Source organism: Oenanthe melanoleuca, chromosome 2 (genome assembly GCF_029582105.1).
Source record: "Oenanthe melanoleuca isolate GR-GAL-2019-014 chromosome 2, OMel1.0, whole genome shotgun sequence".
Taxonomy (NCBI): Eukaryota; Metazoa; Chordata; class Aves; order Passeriformes; family Muscicapidae; genus Oenanthe; species Oenanthe melanoleuca.
The window spans coordinates 41,885,338-41,908,823 of NC_079335.1; the positions used below are offsets into that span (position 1 = coordinate 41,885,338).

A 23,486-nucleotide genomic window follows, 5' to 3' on the forward strand; every position below is an offset into this window, starting at 1 on the left:
CGTGCCAGCTTTCCTACAGGTCATGAACTTCAGAGTGGCTCTTCTCCAGCATGGTACATTTAGAGCAAACAAAAGGGAACAGAAAGGGTGCACGTGTCTGCAAAAGGAAAAAATATCTTCTCTTGAAATACATAGTTCAATCTCAGTTCCACTTAAATCAATGAAAAGGCTTGCAATTACTTCAATGACAATGAAGTCAATTTTGCCAGGATTTTACCTATGTTTAATTTTAGCCATAGCATCTTGTGTTTTCAAAAGTAAGCTATGATTTAGGATACCTCTGTTTCTGGATATATTGTAAGATGTCCATTAGATGTCAACTTTCACAAAAGAATAGTTCTCATTCTGCCCCAAAAGATCAAGCTGGGCAATGAAAATAAACATCATCCTTTGAAAACAGTCTTGTCTGTATGTTTGTTTATTTTGTAGTGTTGCAGTGTTAAAATTAGAATGCTGCAAGGTTAAATTGTAATGTGATCAGATTCAAAATCAAGGGGGAGCCAAGACAAAAGAACAGCAACATCAGAAATAACAATGGGTAAGAGATGAATGACAGCAATGTGGGGATCAGCAATCACTTCTGCTTGTCAGTCACTGTGAGCTTCTCAATGGAAAAAGTGGAATTTGTCACAAACCACAGGATCTGGTTCATCCTGGAGCAGCAGATGTGAAACAGTCACTAACAGAGACTGTATAGACCATTTAGTCAGCTCATTTTTCCCCCACATCTTTATCCACCTTAATAACTTTGGATTTAAAATAATATGCTGTTTTAACAGATATTTATCTATTTTAAAGATAGAGAAGTAACCTAAGGACCTTGAGGTAATAATTTCAGTCACTGATCCCAATGAAAGAAATCTATCTCTTAGCTGTCCAGAATTTTGACATGAAAAGTGTAACCAGCAAACAGTGAATACAGAAAAAAGAGGAGGAAAAGACATAGAGTTTGCATGGGACACTTCCAGAAGAGAAAGACTTAAAATATTCTCTATCCTTATCCTAATCAAAGGATGGAGGGGGAAGTTATTTTAAAATGTGGGCATAACAACTAAACTCTTTTTCTTGGCCTGCTGGTGTTTCTAGGGACCAGCCATGGTCTGTTCTGCCTCCAGCACATCAGTGGGACCTTTCTGTTCACATCTGACCAGCCACAGTGGAAGGGAAGATGGATTAGCATTTTCCCAGGCTGAATGTACTTAAAGCCCTGGTATTGCTTCCCTAAAAGATCAGTTTCAGAAACCAGGATGGGGCTTCAGATTTTTACTATCCCCTCCCAATAGGTACAACTGAACAATATAAATACCCTGGCTTGATAGTTAATTCATGATCAGAAATATCATTATGGAGATGTATTCTCTCATGTGGCAGCACTCAATCTACAATACATCATGTAAAGTATTTTATTTCTGTTAGAAATTATAATTTACACTTTAGGTTTATGGACAAGGGGAGGGCATTTCAGCTAAACAGAAAATGTAATAATACTTTATATTTAAAAACTGGTGAGATCATTGCAATGTTGTCCTTATGCTATTTACAGCCTTTTATTATCCTGGTTTAGGTGAGAATTCAAAATATAGTAATATGAACTTAGTAAAAGGGAGCAAAAGCACTTTTTGCCCCTTGTCTCACTGTTTTCATATCTGTAGCTGCTCTCTACATTGCCAAGTCAAACCCTAAACCAAAGAAAATTTTCTGAACTAATTGCACTGGTGGACTGCTGAAAAGCTTTTAATCTCCTAGGCTTTAGAAGGACAAATGGGAACAGACTGGCCTGGCTACATTCTGAATTCACTTTCTGGAAGGATTTCTTTGAACTTCACCCAAAACTTAAGGGCCTGGGATGTTCTGCTATTCAAAATATATTTCTGAACTGCAAGAGCTATTTCTGCACCTACCTGATACATTCTCTGCCTTACAAAAAAAAGGACTCCTACAAATTCAGTAGTTTAAAATCACATCTCTCTCTCCATACAGCTCAGTTAAATGTGCTGAGATGAATCCCTTGTTTAACTGAAAGCAGAGACCAGGCTGGAAAAAGAAAAACAACCCTGCAAAGAAAATGCTTCACTCTTAGCCATACACAGTCCACATATGTGGAGTTACAATCTCTCCTGCAAGGAAGATTCCCCGGGCCTGAAACCTCCCAGAACCACTGCAAGCCTAAGCTGGTGATACTCCAGCTCACAGAAATCTCCTCCCTGCTGGATGTGCTTGATGGTTTGATGGCACAAGGTTTCCTGTTGCAGCCAGCTCTCTTTGCTTTAAAACCATTAAAAGATCCCTTGTGCCAGAATAATTACACTTAGGCTCTTAAAAAACAAAACCTCACCCAAAATGAATAATTATTTAATTCTGCTTTTAGTCTTTCAGGTTATTTATGTGATTTACAGACTTATATTACCAACTCACAGAAAAAAACCCCTACTAATAGCTAGCTTAAAACATACTCCTTTAGATTCTAATCATGGTTCAAGATTACTCCATTTTCCTGCATTTAATACATCACAGTAATAAATTCACTCTGCAAAGGAGACTCAGCACTGAAGTGCAGCAACTACATGGAAAAGAAGGCATGGCAGGAGCTGGTTTCATAACCTTAGCCATGGACCAACTGATAGATGAGGTTTCCTGTTGCACAAGCAGGCAGTGCCCTGTCTCTGTGCTCACAATTCCCCTATCATCCCCCTCTGTCATGCACCCACAGATTCTCCTTTCCAAAGATGACTGTAAAGTGTTCAAGGTGCTCCCCTGTGACACATTATCTTGGCAGTTAGGGAAGGGACATCCAAGCCTCCAGTGCAAAAGCACTTAAGGGTACTTCAGAAATCAGATGGGAGAGAAGGGAGTGACAGTGCAAACAAGGGAAGGCAGTGGGGATACCAGAGAAGGGAAATACAGGGAACATGCAGCCTGGAAGCTAAGGGGTTCCTATCAGTGCCCTTCACATTGAAATATTAAAAATATTTCCAAAGCCCACAGAGAAGACAGTGAATTGTCTTTGCATACAGAGTTTTCAGAGGTCAGCAGTTACATTTTTAACAGGGAACAAACACAGCAGGCTTATGGAACAAAACAAGAACAGGTATTGTTGGTCAGCCTGCTGATGAACAACACATCACTTTGAAGCAGTGCACCAGAGAAGCTTTTGGGCACCTGCTGGATGGCTGCTGCTGTGGGAGCTGTGTGTGCACTGCTCAGGAAACAATGAATGGCTGGCAGGAAATGATCATCATCAAACAGTAACTCTCTTGCTTAGAGGCCAAAGGACTGGGCTTTGTTTCTCAAGCCACAGGAAGCAGCATATTTAAGATGCTCAGGACTGATGCAGTTAGTTACAGGGTAGGATAATATTCTTTGGAGACTGCTATGGCCACACTTCCAGTGAAACAGGAGGCATATCCTCACATTTGTATCCACATCACTGCCAAACTGTCTTCCATCCTGCAGTGCTGCTAAGAAGTATGAACTCACAAAATCATGTATTGAGATGAAAGCCCCTTTCCCACGTGTCACAAACTGGTGGTTTTGGTATAATACTGTCCCAGTACATCCACCTGTATAACTGGGACAGATGCTACAAGCAGAAAGTTACCTACTAGGATGTGAAGTTTGAATGCCATATAGCCAATGAGGTCTAACTGGACACTTGTTAAAGATTAAAAATTACCATGGTTTCAAGACCTCAGTGCTTAAGTGTATTCCCTAAAGCCTGATGATGGAAATCCTCTCAGGAAACTAACACAGGGGATGAAGTAGAATTTAAAATAGTCTGTCTATTAGATACTGGGGGGGAGGGGTGGGGGGGATCCATTTGTGTTGCTGTTTAGGGCTATAACATTTCTTTGAGTAGGGAATCACACAATACCATTTTTATTAAGCTTAGATGTTTTCAAACATAACTTTTTTAAAAAAAAATCTAATTAAAGCACTTTTCCATGTTTAAACATATTCCAAATAACATGTGTTACTCCTTAGTTTGGAAATTATTGCACCACTTGTTCTGTCTAAAAACCAGATTTGTATTCATAGAGATGAAGTCTGATCAGTTAAATTCTGGTGTTACTATTGCTGTTGAATTTGCCCCCTAGACCAGGAATACAGTTTGACTGTGCTACTTAATTAGGCACCCTTGGAAAGCCAACTAACTGTTCCTTCCAGGAAATCTGGAAAGGATCACATTTTCCCTTTTCTGCAGTTCCTGACCCCTCTCCAATTAGAGAAAAGAAAAAGCAGACAGATTTCTCTAATAACTTTTTCTCATGAGGAGCTTGATGATCATTCTCAAATGGTCCACAAAGAAGACAAGAGAATCATATGATTATCTCCTGTCAGGCAGATCTTACCAGTGCTTCCTGCCCCATGCATTTGCACAATTTGTAAGCTCTTCTTTTTGACACCTTTGAGGACTTCATTGTGCTCATAAATCCTAAAAAACTGCAAAAGAAACTGTGACTGATAAGAAATCATAAAATAATTGTTGTTTAGCTACAGAAAAACATTCCTTATTTTGGAAATATGCTCTTACAGACAACTGCTTTTAAGGTTTATTAGTGGGTATTTACCTTTTGAATACAAGTAAATTTACTTTTTTGTCTGTGGAAATAGAGGCACAACTTTTTTTTTTGTCTTGGTTCTGTAAATACTCAGTTGAGCTACCAAACATTTAAATTGAAACAAATTAACTGTGCCAGTGCAATATTTCCGTTTCAATTAACCTTTTAATTTAAATGTTCATCTGCCTACTTTCAATATAATTTAAGGCTGGTAAAAATCCAAGAAATCTTCAATATAAGTGAAAGATAGCCTGATTAGAATGATAATAAATCCTTAGGTGAGATGTCAGCAATGATTTTCCGAGCAAATTGACAATAAAGAAGGGTGATGCATTTATGAAGTCTAGGGGTTACGAAAATGAAAAAAACATCTCATCCTTTTTTTTTTGCTTTGCTCTGCTAACTTCAGCAGAATTAACAGTCAAGATGTTCCTAGTTTTAGAGTATTAGCATTCCTCAGTGCACCCTCAGCTTCAGTGCTGTTGTCAAAGGGTGCTTGAAACACTAATCTGTCTCTTTCCATTCTAAGAAGCACTCCACACAAAAATACCCCTAACTAGAGACAGCTAACAGGCTTTTAGTCCTCACCTCGTGACAGAAATGTGTGAGAAGGAACACTCCTAATTACAGTTAGTAGGTGGGTGGCCTCTCAGCCCTCTGCAAATCCAGCTGCTTTCTGTCCAGTGCTCAGCTGCAGCTCTCAGTGAGGCTGGGGTCTTGGCCTCAGAAGCAACCAGAGCTGCTTCAGCATCCCATAATAATAGCACACAACCTGTCACCAGTAACAGACTACCTGCCCAGCAAAAGGAAAAAAAGCACTTGTTTTACTCTCCTTCACCCAATCTGACAGCACCTCTTAGGTCACTTATCTTTAATAAAAGAGCTCATGATATTTCATCTTTTCATTAGTCATTTTTCTTTCTGGAATTCATGAAAAACAAAATAATTCAACCCAATAATTTGTGTCTAACGACAGACATGAATTACTTTAAGTGTGTCTGTGTGTTTATTTGTACACACTCACACACATAAAAGCAAGTATATGATGCTTGGGCTACATGGGACAGGCAGCTAGGGAGGCAGGTGTCTTGCCACAGATTAATTAGTATAGCATGAAGTTGATGGAGGAGGTGTTAGAATCACAGAGAAGAGCTTTTCCTTAGCTCAGCATCTGGATAGGAGCATTAGTCTTTGATGTTCAGAGCCACAGGCTATCCCAGCACAGGTTTATTGGGTGACAAATCTGTTGGCAGGAGCTGTGCTCCCTTTCAGCTCAAAGACCTAACTTCTCTAAGAGCCACCAGAGGCCCTGAGCTTCTGGCTAAAGGAGCTGATTTTCTTCTTTCATAAGAATTTAATCTGCTACTGAAAATAATAATTTGTGCATATTCCCAAATGCATCTCTAAGTTTCAGGGTCTCTGCACTATATGCCCACCTTAAAAAGCTTTTCTTTTGGCTGCACCTCTACCACTCCCCATCAGGATAAGAGGATTTTCTTCTCAGAATGTCACAACATTTGGCATTTTTTCCTTAGGAGAGCCTTCTACTGGAAATAGGAGGCCGAACAGACTCTTTTGCTCTGCAAAAGAACAAAGAAGTTCTCCATGGTTCACAGCTGCAGAAAACAACATGCAGCAAGCCTGAAAGCAGGGGAGCTCTAGCATCTCATGACTGTTCTGTAGAATAGACTCGTGATCTGTGAGCACTTGGGACTTGGCAGTGTTGAAAGCAAGCTCCTCAGAGGAAAAATTACAGGAAGTCTGACCTAAGACCAATGTGGCCAAATGGCAGCTTTAAATCTGTCCTTCAGGCATTAATATACAAGCCTCCTTTCCTTGCTTGGTGGCAACAGCAGTCCTGGACCAGAGTCTCATTTTCCACAAGCTGTTGAATGTGTTTGACCTGTTTCAGCACACACTTAGAGCTGAAATGGGTCTTGAAGCCAGCCCTACAGACATCTGAGACGAACATGCTGATGCCACAAGCTCTGTGAAGAACTGAATCAGCTTCTCCCAGAATGATTTCATAGCAAGCCTTTTTCCAGAAAGAACAGTTTTCTTTAATTTCCCATGTTGAACACTTAAAGTGGCTGGACCTTTTGGAAATAACTGTTCCTGAGAGCACAGTTCCTGAGTGTGAAGAAGACACTGGACTGCTGCCAGAGCCCACTCAGCCCTGAAGATGCTAGCCCTCCCTTTGGAAATGCTTTTGTTCATTTTGATTGAGCCAGATGAACATTTGGACATGGAGCCCAAGCTCCTAGAGTTAGCATCTGCTACTGTAATCATCCATGTACATATTTATCCCTAGAAAAACATCTCAGCCATCTGATGGCTGAGTGAGGGACTGGGCTGCTCCTGCTGGTGCACATATCCCTGTATCAATTAGTTGCTGCAAGTTGTTCCATACTGGAATTTTGCCTATGTTACTATTTGCATACAAGGCATATACACATCATATCACGTAGCCTTATGATTTTGTGTCTGTTCTGATTCCTACTCATCAAGAGCCCAGATTTCTTTCTTCTCAGAGGCTGACACAGAGTTATGTCAGTTCAATGGATTAATTTTTTTCTTAGTAGTCAAGTCAGTTAGGTATTTCTGCTGTTTTCCACAAATCCAAATGGAGTAAAATGATTATCATATCAATAAATTGTGTGATTTAATCTGTAGGAGTGGGCAGATGAGATCTCCCTTGCAAATCTGTTGACATTATTAATGAGTTACAGTTTTAATGCTGAATAAAATCTGAATTGCAAAACTGTGCAGTAAATTTATTCTCATGGCACAGCAGTGCATTTTAGCAGTTTTCCATGACTTTCTCAGCCAGTTCACGTACAAGAGGCTAAACCTGTAAACCATAAGACTAGAGTTAGTCATATACTAATATTAGTATAAAGAAAATAAACTAAAGAATTATAGTTTGTTTTATTGCACCTTTCAGAGGTTTCAGCTATCAGCAAGTATTAATTGTTTTGAAGGTTTTAGAGAAGATTCAGTGGGGTCCATGAGACAGTAGAAAGTAAGAGGAACAGAAGTCCAAGGGGGAAGGTTCATATGTACTCACAGATTCTACAAATGAATAAAATGTGGTATTGGAAAACACACTATTCTTCATCAAATTGTTACCAGGTTTATAACTCTTAAGAACATTTGTATAGTCTAATATGGTCCTAAAAAAACCTTATGCAATGCAATGCTATTTGGTGAATGAAACCGCCTTTTACTGACAGTTCTCATGTTCCTTCTGCTCATGAGGCTTCACTGAGAATGTGATTTTCCATACCCCTATTTCCATAATCTCTCACCCTTTTCTTAGTCTAGCAAAGATGATTTAGCTGGACACTTTTCAAGGTTGTTTTGCTGGCTTCGCTTAAAAATGAAGGTTTTAACCAAGCCTCACTTCCTTTTCTCCCTTCTGTGTGACAAACTATCACATCTGTGATTCCAAACACAAATCGAGTGGGGTAGTACTCAGTAAGAAGGTGCTCTGTTTCCTTTCATCTAGATTCCTTAATTTTTTAATTCTCTGGGCAAACTCATTCCTAGTGCATCTCTGTGACAGTCAGTTAGATAATGTGTTAGTGGTACTGTGATATGAATCATTTGCATCCCTGGTGCCTTATACTTTGGGCCACAATGGACAGGCTGTGCTAGTGAAAGAGCTCTTGGGTGTTTGAATCAGGTTCCTCATTCACCCAATCAAACAAGGTCCCGAAATCTAGACAGATTAAGCTCCTTGGATTGCTTAAATTACTTGATCTGGACTTCCTTGCTCTACTCAAAGGGGTGGAATCAGAACTAAATCACTGTCCTACTACACTTGAGTTTTCACTTGTACAGCTAATCTTCCCCTTCAAAGACTTACTTTCTGAATCCTCATTTTCAAGAATCCCTACTCAACTTCTTGCAAATCTTTCTCATTATGGGATCAGGGATCATTAATGGTTTATATGGTTTTTTATTTCACAAATTCTTTCCTCTGAGCTGACAGGCAGAGTGGCTGCTGCTTTCTTCAGCAGTGTTGTAGTCGCCCCCTTACAGCCAGGGGAGCCTTGCTCAAACCTGAGCTGTGACTGCACAGTCCCCATGGTGCCACACAAAGCACACTTGCTCAGTGCTGAGAAAAAGCTGCCCATCACTCAGACTTGGCTCAGTGTCCTGGTTTAGGTAAATTTGGGTCTCTGATAACAAACTCTGCGTCTCTTCTCTCCTCCTTCACTCTTGGAACCAGTCTTAAAGTTGTAGAACTTAATATCCAACACAAACAGAACAGACAACTGGGGACACAATCATCATAAAGTCACCCAGGACACTCAGTTATACCCTTTTTCAGACTGTCCCTTCTTGCCACTGAAAGGGGTGAGTGAGGGGAAGGCATGGCCTTCAGACCATCCCTCAGGTTCCATAGGAATGCTTCCAATCTGCCAACAGTGGCAATGAGCCCTCTGAACACTGGACCAACAGGGGTATAAATGTATGTGGAGAAACAGAAAGGTTGAAATCTTTCACTTACAGTGGAGAAAGACTGCACATTTCAACACCCTTAATATGTTACACTGCCTGATGTTAAAGCAGCGGTAAGTCCTAAGAAAGAAATATGTTCTAAGTTGTAGTTAATAGAAAGTATTCAAAATGTTGGAAACCCTCCATGGGAAGCAGGAAAAGTACTAAACCATCTAACTTGAATTTCAGGAAGGCTCTCCATCTTCTCCACTACTGTTTTGGTCCCTCAGTTTTCCCCTTCTAAAGTACTGTTGTCTTCCTCCACCTAATAGATGACACTTGAAAGCCTGTCACATTCAACCTAGTGATGTGTAAAAGCAAAAAAAAATGGTGCATAAGAAACATGAGGGAGTAAATAGTTTCTTGAGTTTGACATGGGTCTGAATAAACATTTAAGTTCAAGGCTGACATCAATTATTTCTCTTTACCTCTGTGGATGAATGGTTAACAGGGTAAAAGCCACAATAACCTGTGGCACTGCTTCCACTTTCATGTCTTTACAGGTGCACTGAAGTTTGTTTAACTGCATTAACAACACTGCTAGACTTAAGGAGGCATAAAACCTGAAGGAGTAAATGACATGAAAATTCATTTCCAAGAAGACTCAGGCAACCTGATGAAGCATATTGGGAGAGAGAGGAAGAAATGTTAATAAATGTTAAAGAGAGCAGATAATTAAAAAGTACTGATAATAAAAATCACTAAGTAGATAATGCCCTGAATTCTGACCAACAACAGAGATGTTCTGTACTACTGTGCAGATAGTAAAAAAAACCCAAAACTTGTTCAACATCTTCAAGTGAAGCTGAAAGAACAAAAACCCCCTACATACACTTTTTGCATTGATTTGAGGACAATCACCTCCTTAATCTGTAAGACTGGTCTCTCTGCAGTAGAAGAGTCTCTCTAACAGTTCCAACTGTTGTCAATGTTTTCACATTGTCACATTAGCAAAGCAACTTTAAAAAAAACACTTGGAAAAGCTAAGAGCAAACTCTCTGGGAAGTTGAGCTGCCACACAGAGGAGGGTTAAGATCTCAGGTTAATCTCAGCTGTACCTTACCTGGTTCTGCAGTTTAACACCTTCCTCTGTGCACAACAAGTACTGGGATCTGGAGCATTTGACCTTCCCCAGCTCTCCAGCAGAAACTCCAGTGCAACCTTTACCTTCAGCAAGGAGCTGTGTTCCTTTCCCCCCTCGTGTTCTGCAGAGCAATCTAATACACCTCATCATGTGGTGTGTTGCTATAGCAGCAATGAATCCAGCTGCTGCAACACAAAAGACTGATAAAAAGTTGGGTTTTTTTCCTGTCCACCCACCCGGTAAAAGTCAGGGTTGTTTTCTTGTGCAGCAAATCTAACCCAGATAGACTCATGTCACCTGTGAGAGCTAAGTAATGGCACAGTCTAAAAAGAGAAACACAATTAAACTGTAGGTTTTGCTTTGGGGAACAACTTGGGGTTTATTTTTAAGAAAAAAAAATGAGTCAGTAGTATGAAATCAACACCCCTTAAGCAGATAATCATTATTTTTCTGCTCCTGCCATTCACTGGTTTCAAAATTTAGGTCCTTATCTCCACAGGAATTGCAATCACAAAATCATGCTCAGCAGTCAGAATAAAATTCACTGGCAATACAGGCACAGATACAGAGCCAGTACAGGTGACAAACACCAGATTTACACCTTCAGAAACAATACAAGCATGAGCTTTGAACACTGTGATCTGTGGGAAAAAAAACTGTGGAAAAAAACTTCTACAAAATTTTTTGCTTGTGAAACAGAAATTACCTGGAAAATACTAAATAATCATTATTAATACTGCCCTACTAGATTAAGCACGAGGACTAACCATAGCAGAGCCTTTTGAGTTAAACATTGATGCTTTACAGCTTCAAATGTATTCTTGCACTACTGAGACATCTCAGTAATACCATTCAAAGTTTGCCTTGGGAAGTGTACTAGAATACATGAATTACCAGGCTAAGGTCCCAGTCTTGTAACTGAACCTTGGAGAACAAATTCTTCCTGCAAAGGAGGGCCATATTCTTCCTCCAGCAGTTTCAGCAAAGAAAAGGATGCAACATGTAATGTAGCCAAGCCTTCCCCCTGCAGAAAGCTTCTGCAAGAGCAGGGACTGAAGTGGCAGCAACCTGATACCTGCCATTTGAACTGAGCCTTGCTCTTCTGAAGTGGTCCTAATGAGGTTTCTCCCAGGCATCTGCCTTCCCCAAAATGTGCTAGGCATTTCTCATTTTCAGGATTAAAAGCCTGTTCAAGGTGTGAAAGGTACTACTGCTCCAGAATGTAGTCCAGCAACTACATAATCAAAAAGTCAACTTTTCTATTTAGTTCTCCAGTTGTCTGAATATAGTGGAATATGTAGAAAAAACAGCCACTGTATTCATGGACCTCAACCCCACTCCGTTAGAGAGTCCAAAATAAAAATAAAATCCTAATCACTAGTTCATTCTCTTTTACTGCTTTATAAGTAGAGTCAAACTCTATCCAAGTTAATTCATAATATTTTTACCCTATTTTCATACAAGACTTGCCAAAGCTGTTTGTAGAATCTGCATCTTGCTGTATCTGTCAGCAAAAGCTGGCTTTGGAGTTGACAGATCTCCAGTTTTGAAGATGCTCAAAGTAGCAGCTGTTCTAAGAGACCTCTGAAGATGGAAAACAGCAATGCAGGCTTCTGGAAGAGTCACCTTACTTAGCCTTGAAATAGGCATTTACCTATTGATTCACGTTTAAAATTCTGTCTGGCACTCTGGGTACAGGGACAAAACACATGGTGCAAGAGGATTCTCCTCACAATAATTTCCACAGTTACTCAATGACATCCCCCTTTCAATACTCAGTGAATTTTCTTCCCCTGATGCTGACGATCAGAACAGATAGGCCATAAAGCACATCCTGAAGTTGCATAATGTGTTTGAGTTTCAATTGCTACACACTTGTTTGCAACTCTGTGTCAAGCACTTTACACACAATTGGAAAAAAGCCCCAAAAGCTGAAAGGCAAGCAAATCTTCCATGCACATCTGTTAGTATTACAATCTGTCTTCAGTACTGTTAGTCGCTTCACTCAGATTCTGTATAGAGGAAAAAAAGTAGAAAAGAAAACCTACTGAAGGAGCCTAATGGACTATTAAACAACATCACCTGTTAGAAAAGAAATGAACACAGGCTTTTGTAGAGCAGTATCCCTCACTTTGAACAACAAATGATCCAGGTCAGACAGCTGAAGCTGCAGTCTGGAGCCCCAGCAGTGCCTCCCCACTCCATGACCAGAGGGCTTTCCCACTCAACAGGACTCGCAGTCGCACTGCACCTGCTCACTGTTTACAGAAGGGCTGACAACACATAGATTAACAGAGCCATAATTTCAATAATTCATGTCTGCTCTGATGTCCCAAGGCCAAAAGCAGCCTCCCGTGTTACTCATGATTTCATGCTTTCACAGTCTTTATCTTTCCTGCTGTGTTCCCCCCAAACCCACTTCTCCTTCATCCCACAGATTTGTAAAAAACTTCAGGGGACCTGCAGGAAAATCCAGACTGTTAAAAATTGTGCCTGTCAGTAATGGAAGATAGTCCTAAACTCTTTGGATTTTTTTAAACACAGGTAGGCACCTGGAATGTGGTGGAAACCAGCTTCCAGATGGCAGTTCCTTTTGTACAGGAAGGGTTGGGCACGGCTTGAAGCATCATCGCGTGCTCACTGTGCTGGAACAGCCAGTTAATGACTACCTGGGAAATGCAACAGGAGAAGGAGCCAATGTCACATGTACTCACAGGAAGGTTACTCTGCCTTTCTTTAAACACCTGTTGGCCAGGGGCTGCCTGACCCAGACAGCACGTACACTTCTAAGCTGAATGGCTATTTTCCCATCAAAACATTTTCTCGTAAGAAACGCTACTGAACCTTATGGAGGGCTCTATTCCTACTGCCATAGGATAACTGATCCTTTCCACAATACTCAAGCCATACAAAATAAAGGTAAAGCCTGACTCCCTCTGGATGAACTCAGCCTGCAGCAGCTGCCAAGACTTGACTTTCCCTTTAAAAGGCAGTGTGAGCTCAAGGGATGGAATAACAGCACTGCTCCAGCACTTCCAAAGCCAAGCAGGAAATGGCACAGGGAATCACATCTCGCTGCCCCACTTGCCTGACAGACAGCATGACTTCTTTCACAGCATTCCTGCCCAGGCACCAGGCAGACAGACAGAAAAGGCCTCCCTGGTGCTGCCCAAAGGGCTGAAGGCTGGGCTGCAAACCCAGGAGATGGTGAGATACTGAAAGCAAACAACCTGTGGTTGGGTCTGTTCGCTGCCAGGTTTCTGAGCCAGAGGTGATCAGAGTTTTAGGCTTCCTTTATACAGAGACCAGTGCCCAGGCTTCTTTCCTCATTTAACTGCTTTCACAAGGAGCCAGGACCATTAAGTCCCATCGATCCAAGATGCATCCTGGCTGAGCCAGCCTCTGTATCTCAGCAGAGCTGCTGGGCACTGCACAAGGGCACCCAGTTGGCTCCTGAGAGGCGTCAACAAGACGCTGTGCCAGCTCTGGCTCACAGCCTGCCACCAGGAGCCAGGCAAATCTTGCAGTCACCACCAGGTGCTCCTCAGGGATCTGGGTTCTGCAAGCTCCAACAGCATGGATGCAGCATGGCTCTGCAGAGCCTGCAGGCCCCATGCAAGCCACTGCATGGGAGGGCAGGGCCAGCCAGAGGGCACAGCTGTGGCTGCAGCAGTGCTAACAAACCCGTCTGGGCTCATGCTGACCCAGATGCCCTTCTCAAATTAAAGTGCCTCAGGCCACAGTGGTGAAAATACAGTGCAGAATCCTCTCTGTGGCTGAGCTGCTTCACAACACTGCAACTATTTTGTTCCAGTTCCAGCAGTGCTGGGAAGGCAGAGAAGAGGCAGGAGAGAGCAGCCCCAGATTGGCTCAGGAGAGACCTTGCACTGAAGGCAGGCAGTTTGTGTTATGAAACTGCGCCCTTATCTCGTAATAGCTGAAAAAAGGTTGTGACAACTAAAGTCTTTACAGCTCCTCCTTCCCCCTATTCCCTCCTCCCTGAGGATCCCACTATCTGGTAACTGGCAGTGCATGCCACTGGCAGCCAAACAAACACTCAAGCCCTATGGTGCGAGAACCCACAGTGTCCCAAAAAAATTATTTTGATTGTTTGATGAGTGGATTTCTCACACAGTGTCTGCCTCTGGTTGAGATTAAACTCTGAATGCAAAATAAAGCACTTCAAGCAAAATAGGTCAGAATGAACAAAAACTCTTTGAAGCCTGGGCTCAGCCTCACTTTTTGCCTACCAGCAATGGATCCCTGGGGTGGTTGGGAAGACAGGTGTGCCACCCTGTACACTGCCACACCATGCCAGATGAGGAACCCTGCCTTGGCAGAGAGCAAGTGCAGTGACCCTGCCTGCACACACCTCCATGGATGCCTGCAAGCAGCCTGCTACCTTCTCAGCTGGCTCCTACAGGATTGCTGAACTGAGAAAATCCAGATACATGGGCAAGGAAAGAGAAAAAGAGACGAAGCAAGCAAGCAAGCAAGGAGGATGGACATAATTTCCAGCCTATTTTTCATCATTCCTACCTCTTCCCCAAGAGTGCCTAGGAACTGGGGGGTTTGACCTGTGTTCCCCATGCTGCTACAAGCAGCACATTCTTTCCAACACAGGACTGGTCCGTGCAATCCCCTTGCTAACTTCTGGTGGGCCATGTGGAATTTTTTTCTCATTACTGTGAACTGTTTCTGTATTTCTCCTTCCTGCGGAGAATTCATGGGCTACCACAAAACACTCAAATAGTTGCCATCTGTGTCTAGACTTTATCAAGTCAGGCTTTGCAATTTTGCTCTCTCTTTTAGGTGCTTGACATGCTCCTTGTCTTGTCCTGCTCCCCTTCCAGAGAACGGTCACTATGGCACTGAATACAAGGCCAGGGATGCTGTATGAAGCAACACTGTAACACGGGGGAGGAACAAATGTTTGAAGACTGGACTACAACTCCAAAGCAGTGACAGCTCCAGCACTTCCAAAGCAACACAGCAAACATGCAAACACAAGGGGCCAGGGAGCAGTTTGATACAACAGCCCTCTTCTAATGGTTCTCAAAAGGATATGTTTAAAAAAACATCCACAAATAAACTGGCAAATAGGTTCCCTACCACCACAGTCACTTCTACACTCCTGCAGAGATGGTTTTATATGAAACACACTTCTTCATTATATTTTCACATATTTCTGCAAAGGCAATAGCTCAAACTGCCTCAAAAACCATTGGGGCTAAATCAGCCCAGCCACTCACCCAAGAGCAATGGGGCTGTTGCTGGTCCTGCCCAGATGTCCTGCTCTCTTTTCCCCAACCACTGCCCACCCATCACCTCAGGCCCACCCCCAAGCAGCTCAGGTGAGAAGGATGTGCTGGGGGCACACATGCTGTAACTGGCTTGCAGTCATGGCCCAACACAGATGCCCTTTTTTTACACTGGGCAGACAATTTTAAAGGAGTGCAAGGTCTCTTTCAGCAGTTCAATGGTAAATCACCTTTAAGACATAAACAGACTTAAGCAATGGACAAGGTGAAGGCAGCAGACAGTCTGAATTTGCATATATTCTATTTTAAGCATCTAACATGAATGACCTGAATTGCCCATGTAGAGACACCTGCCCCTCTACAAGGAAGTTACTGGGAATTGCTGATCCTAACGCTGTCATCTGAAATGCATCCAAGTTGGATGCTTAAAGCAGATGGTATCAGTACATCTCCTAAGGTTCTGCTCTAAGTAGACAAACCATAACCTCTTTTAAAATGAACAAAATAAATTACAGGAGTGCAGACTAAAACCCAGGTGATCCAGGGGCTGTAGGGACCTTTTGCAGGATCCCCTTATGCTGGAGTGGTTATAGCTGCTGAGAGAATAGTGATGAGGGCATCTGCCTGAAGCTCTAGGATACTTCATCCATATATTTACCTTTACCTCACCTAACCAGCACAAACTGAAGAACGTCAACCCAGTACAGAAAAACAAACCTTGTGGGCAAAATGGAGGCCAGCCAAGGAGGTGGGTGCAAGTCAGGAAGTGCCACCCTCCCCTCTGGGTGGATGATGAGTGACAGTGGATGTTCTCAGAACCAGGGCTTTCAGACAAGGAGCTGAGCAGTGTTTCTGATCACCTATCATTATGAGTCATGCAGTTCTTCTCCACAATACTCTGCCCTGCAGTACTGGCCAGATTTTGTTACCAGTAGATGATTTTGATTGCTAAAGTTTCCTCAGCAGTTTCAGTCAGGCACAGCAGTCTTCCTTGCCTTTTGATCCTAGATCCAGGTTCCTCTGATAGGAATGGGTATTAAGATTCCTGCAAATACAAAGCTTTAAACAGTCTCCCAGAATGCTTAATCCCTATGATTATTAGGGATATATTTACATACTGCCATTATCAAATTTTGTGTGGTTTTGTTAAGTTTGAGGGAGTTTTTTTTTGCCTAAATCTGTCACAAAATATAAAAATTCTGCCTTGTAAGAGATCTAAGGATTTCCTTTTTTCAGCTTAGCATAAACTATACATGGTGATGTTTGCCTCTGTAGATATGTGGTAGAAATCCTGTTAGCATTTATGTATGCCTCCCTAGATACTTATTCCATGCTTTAATTAACCCTAGGATTTGAGTATTTCATGAGAAAATTATCAAGTAGGGCCACTGTAGTGTGATTTAATCACTCAGCCAGAGGAGACAAGGATATTTTATTTTCAAAATTACAAAGGATATGCCAAAAACCTTTTAAGTACAGTAGTTCACTGGCAGTTATAGCACCATGATAAAACCAAAGCCATTGAAGATAGCACCATGACATTAGTAGTTGAAAAACTAAAATGGCCTCTCTGGCCTGCTTTGTTTTACCTAGTTTAAGGGTATCAAGGGAAATGTGCCATATATATCTGACAGATTGCTTTTATAACCACAACCTGGCCTTTTGTATTTACAGCTTGGCACACACTAAGAGGGAAACTGATGTGCAGCACTCATCCGGTTCCTCAGCTGTGATAAACATTAAGCTGCCACCAATTTCAGAACAGCTAAGCATCTCTATTTGAGAGCAATGCTGCAGTCTGGCAGGTATAGTAGGACTGGAGCAAAGAGGCCCCCAGCTAATGAGACCTCAGGACCACCCCTGATGTCACCTGCCAGTCCCAGGCCCTGGGGACAGAAGCAAGAGCGCCCATCTCTGTGCTGCCTACCCAGCTGGCTGTGTGCTTAGGAGGGGTTTAGCTACCTGAAACACCACTCAACAGATAACGTACACTTCACCACCTGGAGCTTTCCTCCTCAGCCACAAATGCCAGAAACCTTATTTCAAAGAAAAGAAAGAATCCATATGTTTCTCATCCATATGCTACTGGGAGCTGACCGCCTCTCTGAAGCTGAACCTGGCTACAGGTCAGGTCTGCAGGTTTCCAGAAGACAGGGGAAGAACCAGACTCAGCTGATAGGTGAAGTAAAGAGTGTCCAACACCATGGCAACGAGAACAAATTCCTAGCTATCTGCTTTCATTCATACATGTCTCCTCAAGCTTGCTGCTGTGCTCCTGTGCTGCCAGGCAGCATGAGCATTCTTGCTGTGGGGCTGCAACAGCATGCCTCTCTCAATGCTATGGAAGTTATTTTGCCCTCAAGCAACAGAAACCCCAACACAATTCTGTTTGACAAGGCTTCTCACAAAGAAAAGAACCACAGTATTTAACATGAACAGTCCTTTAAAAGTACAATCAACTTTTTTTTTTAACTAATCACATCTTCAACTTTCAAATATGCTATTATTACGCAGTATGTAAAATTACTTCAAATAAAAAAATTCTATAAATAAGTATATTTTTGTTTCCTTTTGTATGCTTTATAGTTTGAGCAGCACTTTGTACTTCTATTTGTGCAGCTTTTTAATATAAAAGCAGAGGAGAGTAGTAACAATAAAAGTAACATGGACAAGAGATTAAGGGAAATGCATTAAGCTAAAAGTATTTTTAACTCTTACTTTAATATTTGATTACACTTCATGGCACTTATCTACATTTTTGAAGGAAGGCAGAAAGTAGGATTTTGCTGCAATTTTACATATTGCTTTGTTATCTTACCCCCAATGTTTTCACTTCTAGTGCTTTGCCAATATCCTCTTTTGTCCTTTTTAGCAACTTGTGTAAATGAGTCTGGGAGATCAGCAGGAAGCAGCACCATGCCTGAGATACCTCCACCTCCTCACTGCTCTTAGCTGAGTGAACATTTCCTGGTTAAGGGAGAAGAGCCCCAGAATTCTGGAGAGGATCCAAAACCACATTCATGCATGGACTTTAGAGAAACACAGACTCAACATTGCCTTACCTGGTCCATTACCTTGCTGTTTGTGCTGGCCCAAGGCTGTCTCCACCCACATCACAGACAAACCAAGCACAAGGTAAGGCTGTGTGTACAAGCCTAAATCCTCTGCCATTTCATCCATCAGATTTTCCAGAAAGCATCTCCATCACCAGCTTGACTTCCAGCAGGCAAATCAGATGTAAACTGGCTCTTTGAAGGCCCTGTGTTACATCTAACAGAGCAGTATTTCTGAAGACACTCACTGCTGGAGGTCACTGAGCTCCCATGCAGCCAAAGCACAAGTGAGGCTCACAGGATCTCCTGAACCTTAGCTGGCTCCTGCACCCCTGCTCTGCTGTGGAAGCAACTCTGCTTTTGAATTCAGTGAGTCCAACTAAGCACATTCCTAAGTCCTGGGGGAACTGGAAACCAATAAATCTTGCATTGACAGAGATGCAGCTGTTTGAAATAAAAACAACTCTTGATTTTCAATTATGGGCCTATTAGCATTTTTTTTAATTCATGCACTGGGATGTAGTGGTTTCCCTCTCCCTAAATCTCTTTGAAAGCATGTTAATGTGTCTTCTTTTTAATTTAGCAAAAACAAAAATGGACAGATTCAGGAAATCTATTACTACACAGAAAGAAATGGTGTGAACTAAATAGGGCACCATCAACAGTTACAATAATATGTAGGTATAACTGTGTCTATCTGCTATTGGTGTGGAAGGTAAGTACAAGGAACAGAAGTGTGATGAATGTAAAAGCCTTCCTAGAGAAATCTTCGAGGAAAATGTGATTATAAACAGTAGGTAAACCACAGTGCAGGTTTTTACATGACTTTTACCAAGGCAAGCCTCACTTTCCTGGAGTGTGCTGAAGTACAGTTATATAGGGAACAAAAGGAAAACTGCATGAAGACAGAATGAAATAAACTTGACCATCATGTTTCAGTGAACTTGGTCATTGTGCAGTACATGAAACACTCTCCAGTGGCCAGCTGAGGGCACTGCAATGGGATATCTTGGCCAAACAATACACATTCCAGTCTCCAAAGAGCTCCAAGTGCAAGTTGGGACCGCGTTCATAATACCCACACCTACTTTCACTTTGACTCATTTAAGTGTGAAACGTGCAGGAAACTGAACAGCATCCTGGCTAAAATTAGTCAGGTTGGATGCCTGCCATCAACTCAGGTGGCTGAACAGTGTTCTGGCTTCAGCTGCAACCTGTTTGTTGCAATCTTCAGCCATGAAGCCTGAAACAAACTTCACAATTATTGTAACAAACTTATTCCCAAATCTCAACCAGGCAAGTGGTTTCCATTTGGTGGGCTCACCTGGAAGACCCTTTCCTGCAGGCACCCTCTTTTTCCCTGTGCATGGCTCTGCAGGGGAGGGGGTCCCCGGAAATGCTGGGAGAAGCTGTGGGCAGCTGCCCCCTTAACAGTGTGTGGAAAGTCAGCCAAGAGCAGCTTGAAAATAGAGGGACAAGATGGTGAGAGGGAGTAGGAACTAAAGTAGCCAGGAGAGGCATCACCCCTGAGCTGGGTTGCTGCAGAATCCATCTGGGATTGTTGGACAGAGCCAAGGCTGTGGGTAGCACAAGTACTGCTGAAGCCAGCTGTCTGGTTTGCCTTCTCCTGACATTTATCCAACTGATTTCCCTTGAAAACATTCCATACAGAATTTTGGCATAAAGCATTCTGGCAGAAAAGTCTGTAAAGAGTTAATACGTTTGGTTTCCAGCTCTGGCAGGCTGGATTCATTTCCTACTTACATTCAAATGAAAATCTTCTCCCTCTACTTTCCCAAAAGAAGTTCCCATTCCATTTGAGTAGATAGGCAGCCTTTTGCTCTGGAGAGGTCAATGTGGGAAAGCAAAGGAATGATGACGATTAAAAGAGGCAAAACAGTCCCTGCCTTCTTGAGGAGACCTACACAATTCTTAAAACACCACACTAAAACAGCCTGAGCAGGAAGTTCATTTTGGAAAAGTGACTTTCAGGATTGGGTTACTGATCATTTAAAAATAGAGCACCAACCCAAACTGCATTAATTTCAAATAAAACAGTAGTTTTAACTGAACAAGGAAATTTCTGAATTTTATTTTGAAGAATGTGGTCAAATATTTCACTGTTGCTGATTTAAGCTCTAGTTTTAGTACCAGCTGAAAAGTGAAGTATTCTTAGTTCATAATCTTTGTTTTGGCAATATCTTATTTCCTTTTTTTCCTAAATTTAACTACAGCTGTTTTTCTTTCAATAGCAACATTTGGTATTTGTATCAGACAATCACCATAGTAAGAAGGTATCTGTAACATTGAACCCAACAGAAGTGTTATCAAAATAGTTTCTGAAACAATGTTTAACAATTTATAAAATGCCACATATTACGACAATATTCAGGCTCATGCATTTCCCTGGAAACAAAACAAATTAAAATTAATTTTTGGCTAAAGTTACAGAAGATAAATGACCAGTCCTCCTTGCCTTTTTGTCTGGTTTTGTGACTGTACTGAAGCTCAGCATTTAGATGGAAGCATGATCCCTAAGTCTTTGAATTTTTCACTGAGAATATACAGGAATGCCATCCACAGCACAAAAGATGAAAGAGGACAAAAATTATAAAATAGGGAGGGTTTTGGTTTGTTTGCATATGAAAGATCAGCAGAGGCATTTGGGAAGCCAGATCTCCCAGTGCCATGACACGTTTCACCTATGGATTTCCTAAAACTTAGCATTGTGTGCTACCACCTTCTTTCACTGTCAGTTGTCTGATCAATGAGCTACATCTAACATTTTTCACTTCACCTGCAGCCTCAAATTTCCCACTCCAGTTCTACTAAAAGATAGATGCCAGTATGAATGCACCACCAAACTTGATTAAACTCCCCTTCTGCCTGTGCTCTGTGAAACCATCTTTTACCTCGTGTACTGGCAGGTGGGAAGAGAGCCCAGGACTTCAGTACTCACTTCCCCACACCTGAGAGACACTGGAAGTTCCTGAGTGTGTATGGGAGCTGGAGGACATGCAGACCTATTCCCTTCCAGATCCAGCCCTTTCTGAAGACAGAAATTTCTAGTCTCCAGGCTAGTGCCCTGCCTGCAACTTTACTCATTTTCCTGGTACATGGATGTTTAAGGTATAGTGGCATTTCTTCCCAGGCTCATGCAAGAACCCCTGATCTTGCCTTTATTCCAGATGGAAATCAACAAAACACATTTATATGACAGGAAGGATTTCTCTCAGCTACTATTCACCAGCAATGGAAGCTGTAAAGCACCCCTAAAAGACCCTCTAAATCCTGTACTTATCCTAGGTTTTGTGGGATCCATTCCTTCTTAGCCAGCTTTGAACATATGAAAAACAATGTCTGTTTGCATCCCAATGCAACTTGTTCTTCTTTCTAAAGCACCTCCTCAGCAATTTTGGACAAAAGGAAACCTGAGTCACTGGATGTTTGTATAAGGGGGAGAGGATGTTCATGATAGACAAGAATCCTGATATATTATCACCTGCAGGCAGAAACAGCAGAGCTTGTCAGGTGACTAACAGGTGTGTCCATTCTCAGGGATGATTCTCCACATCAAGCACTACAGGAGAAAACCCTCTTGACCTTAAGAGTTAAAACTCTTTATGACCTGAACATTTAAGTGCAGTCTGGTCCAGGAAATGGAGGTGACTGCCCCCATGGAATTCAAGCACTTGGGAATGACTGTTGCATTACACTGTGGACCTCCAACTGAAGCACTTGTGTTAATACAGATAATCTTGGCATTATCCTTATCTATCTTTACAGATGTTATTAACATATCTACAGATAAATGCTGGGGGAAGATAGGATATTTGTATGTGAAGGAGTCAAGCTGAATGCAGCTGCAGATGATTAAGCCAGTTTTAATTAACTAGTACCGAGCCAGTCAGCATTTGGGAGCAAGAATGCAAATAAAGTGTTTGTGTGTCCTGGGCATCTGGCCTGGGCAGCCAGGGCAGCAGCCACTACAGAAACTGCTGAAATGTCTGCAGATCATAGAGCAACCACAGCCAACATGAGCATGACAGCTCACTCAGCTGTGGTGAAAAAATACATAATGAAATGGATATGGACTCCTGCATTGGAAAATTAAAGCTTTCTAGGGTGGGGGAAGCAAGGCCCAAAATGCAAACCACATGCAACAATATTTTTATCTCTTTATATTGTAGGAGAAGGGACAAATATACCCTACAGCTTAAGCAATGTGACTCTACAACCATTCTGAATGTCCTCTGGTAGCTTTAGTCCATCAGACCTCTTTGATTTGCCTTCAGTGGGGTCTTATGACTAACTATGACAAACTTTTCAGAGAAACTGTCATTAAAAATTGGTTTTTAAAGGATTTGTCTACATTTACCTTGAAAATACCATATTCAACCAGTTACTTAAAAATCAAAGCTACTGATGTTCAGGGAAAACTGTGAATTTCTGCTTTTACTTTTTCCTTTGAAATTCTGCACCTGAACTTGCCCCAGCTAACACCAAAACTTTTATTTCTTTCCAGTTCAGTTGTTTCTCTCCAGTTCAGTAACAACGAGGTTGCTCTCCATGTGGAAATTATTTCAATAATAAAACATACCAGACACTTTGCAAAAATATTTCAAAATGAAATGTAGCTTTTAAATTATAGAAAATTTTTAATTTATATTTTGGTATCACTGAGAACATTGTATTTCAAAAATTTTAAGAATTAAGAATTGTTCCAGCAAGACAAGTTGTAAAGTCTTAAGGAATACAGTAAAAGCAACACCATTCATAACTGGGTGTATTGTTTTTGGTTTACTGCAGGAAATTGGTTTTAGGAAAAAAAAAAATTACAAAAGGACATTCATGTTACAAATGCACTCAAGAATTTGCAATAAATAGTTAAAACTAGTAGCTGAGTGTGGAGGAAATTTTCCAGTTCTGCTGCCATTCTTTATTTGAGCTGGGCTCACAGGGGATCCAGGGCTCAGATTCTCTTGAGCCTGGAGGAATGGGTGGGGAGGTGCACCTAGGACTT

The 23,486-nt window shown here is 41.7% G+C and overlaps 1 protein-coding gene across 9 annotated transcripts in view; it reads right to left on the reverse strand.

Annotated features, from left to right (window-relative positions):
* The window catches only part of DTNA (dystrobrevin alpha), a 220,473-nt gene that overhangs the window by 111,945 nt on the left and 85,042 nt on the right, over positions 1-23,486 (reverse strand). Inside the window, exon 1 of one of the 9 annotated variants that reach the window (XM_056484555.1) lies at positions 10,129-10,254. The exons of the other annotated variants lie outside the window; for them this stretch is intronic. The gene's annotated coding sequence lies outside the window, so the exon portion shown is untranslated. Of the gene's footprint in view, positions 1-10,128; positions 10,255-23,486 lie in introns of those variants that run through there. 9 annotated transcript variants of the gene reach the window in all.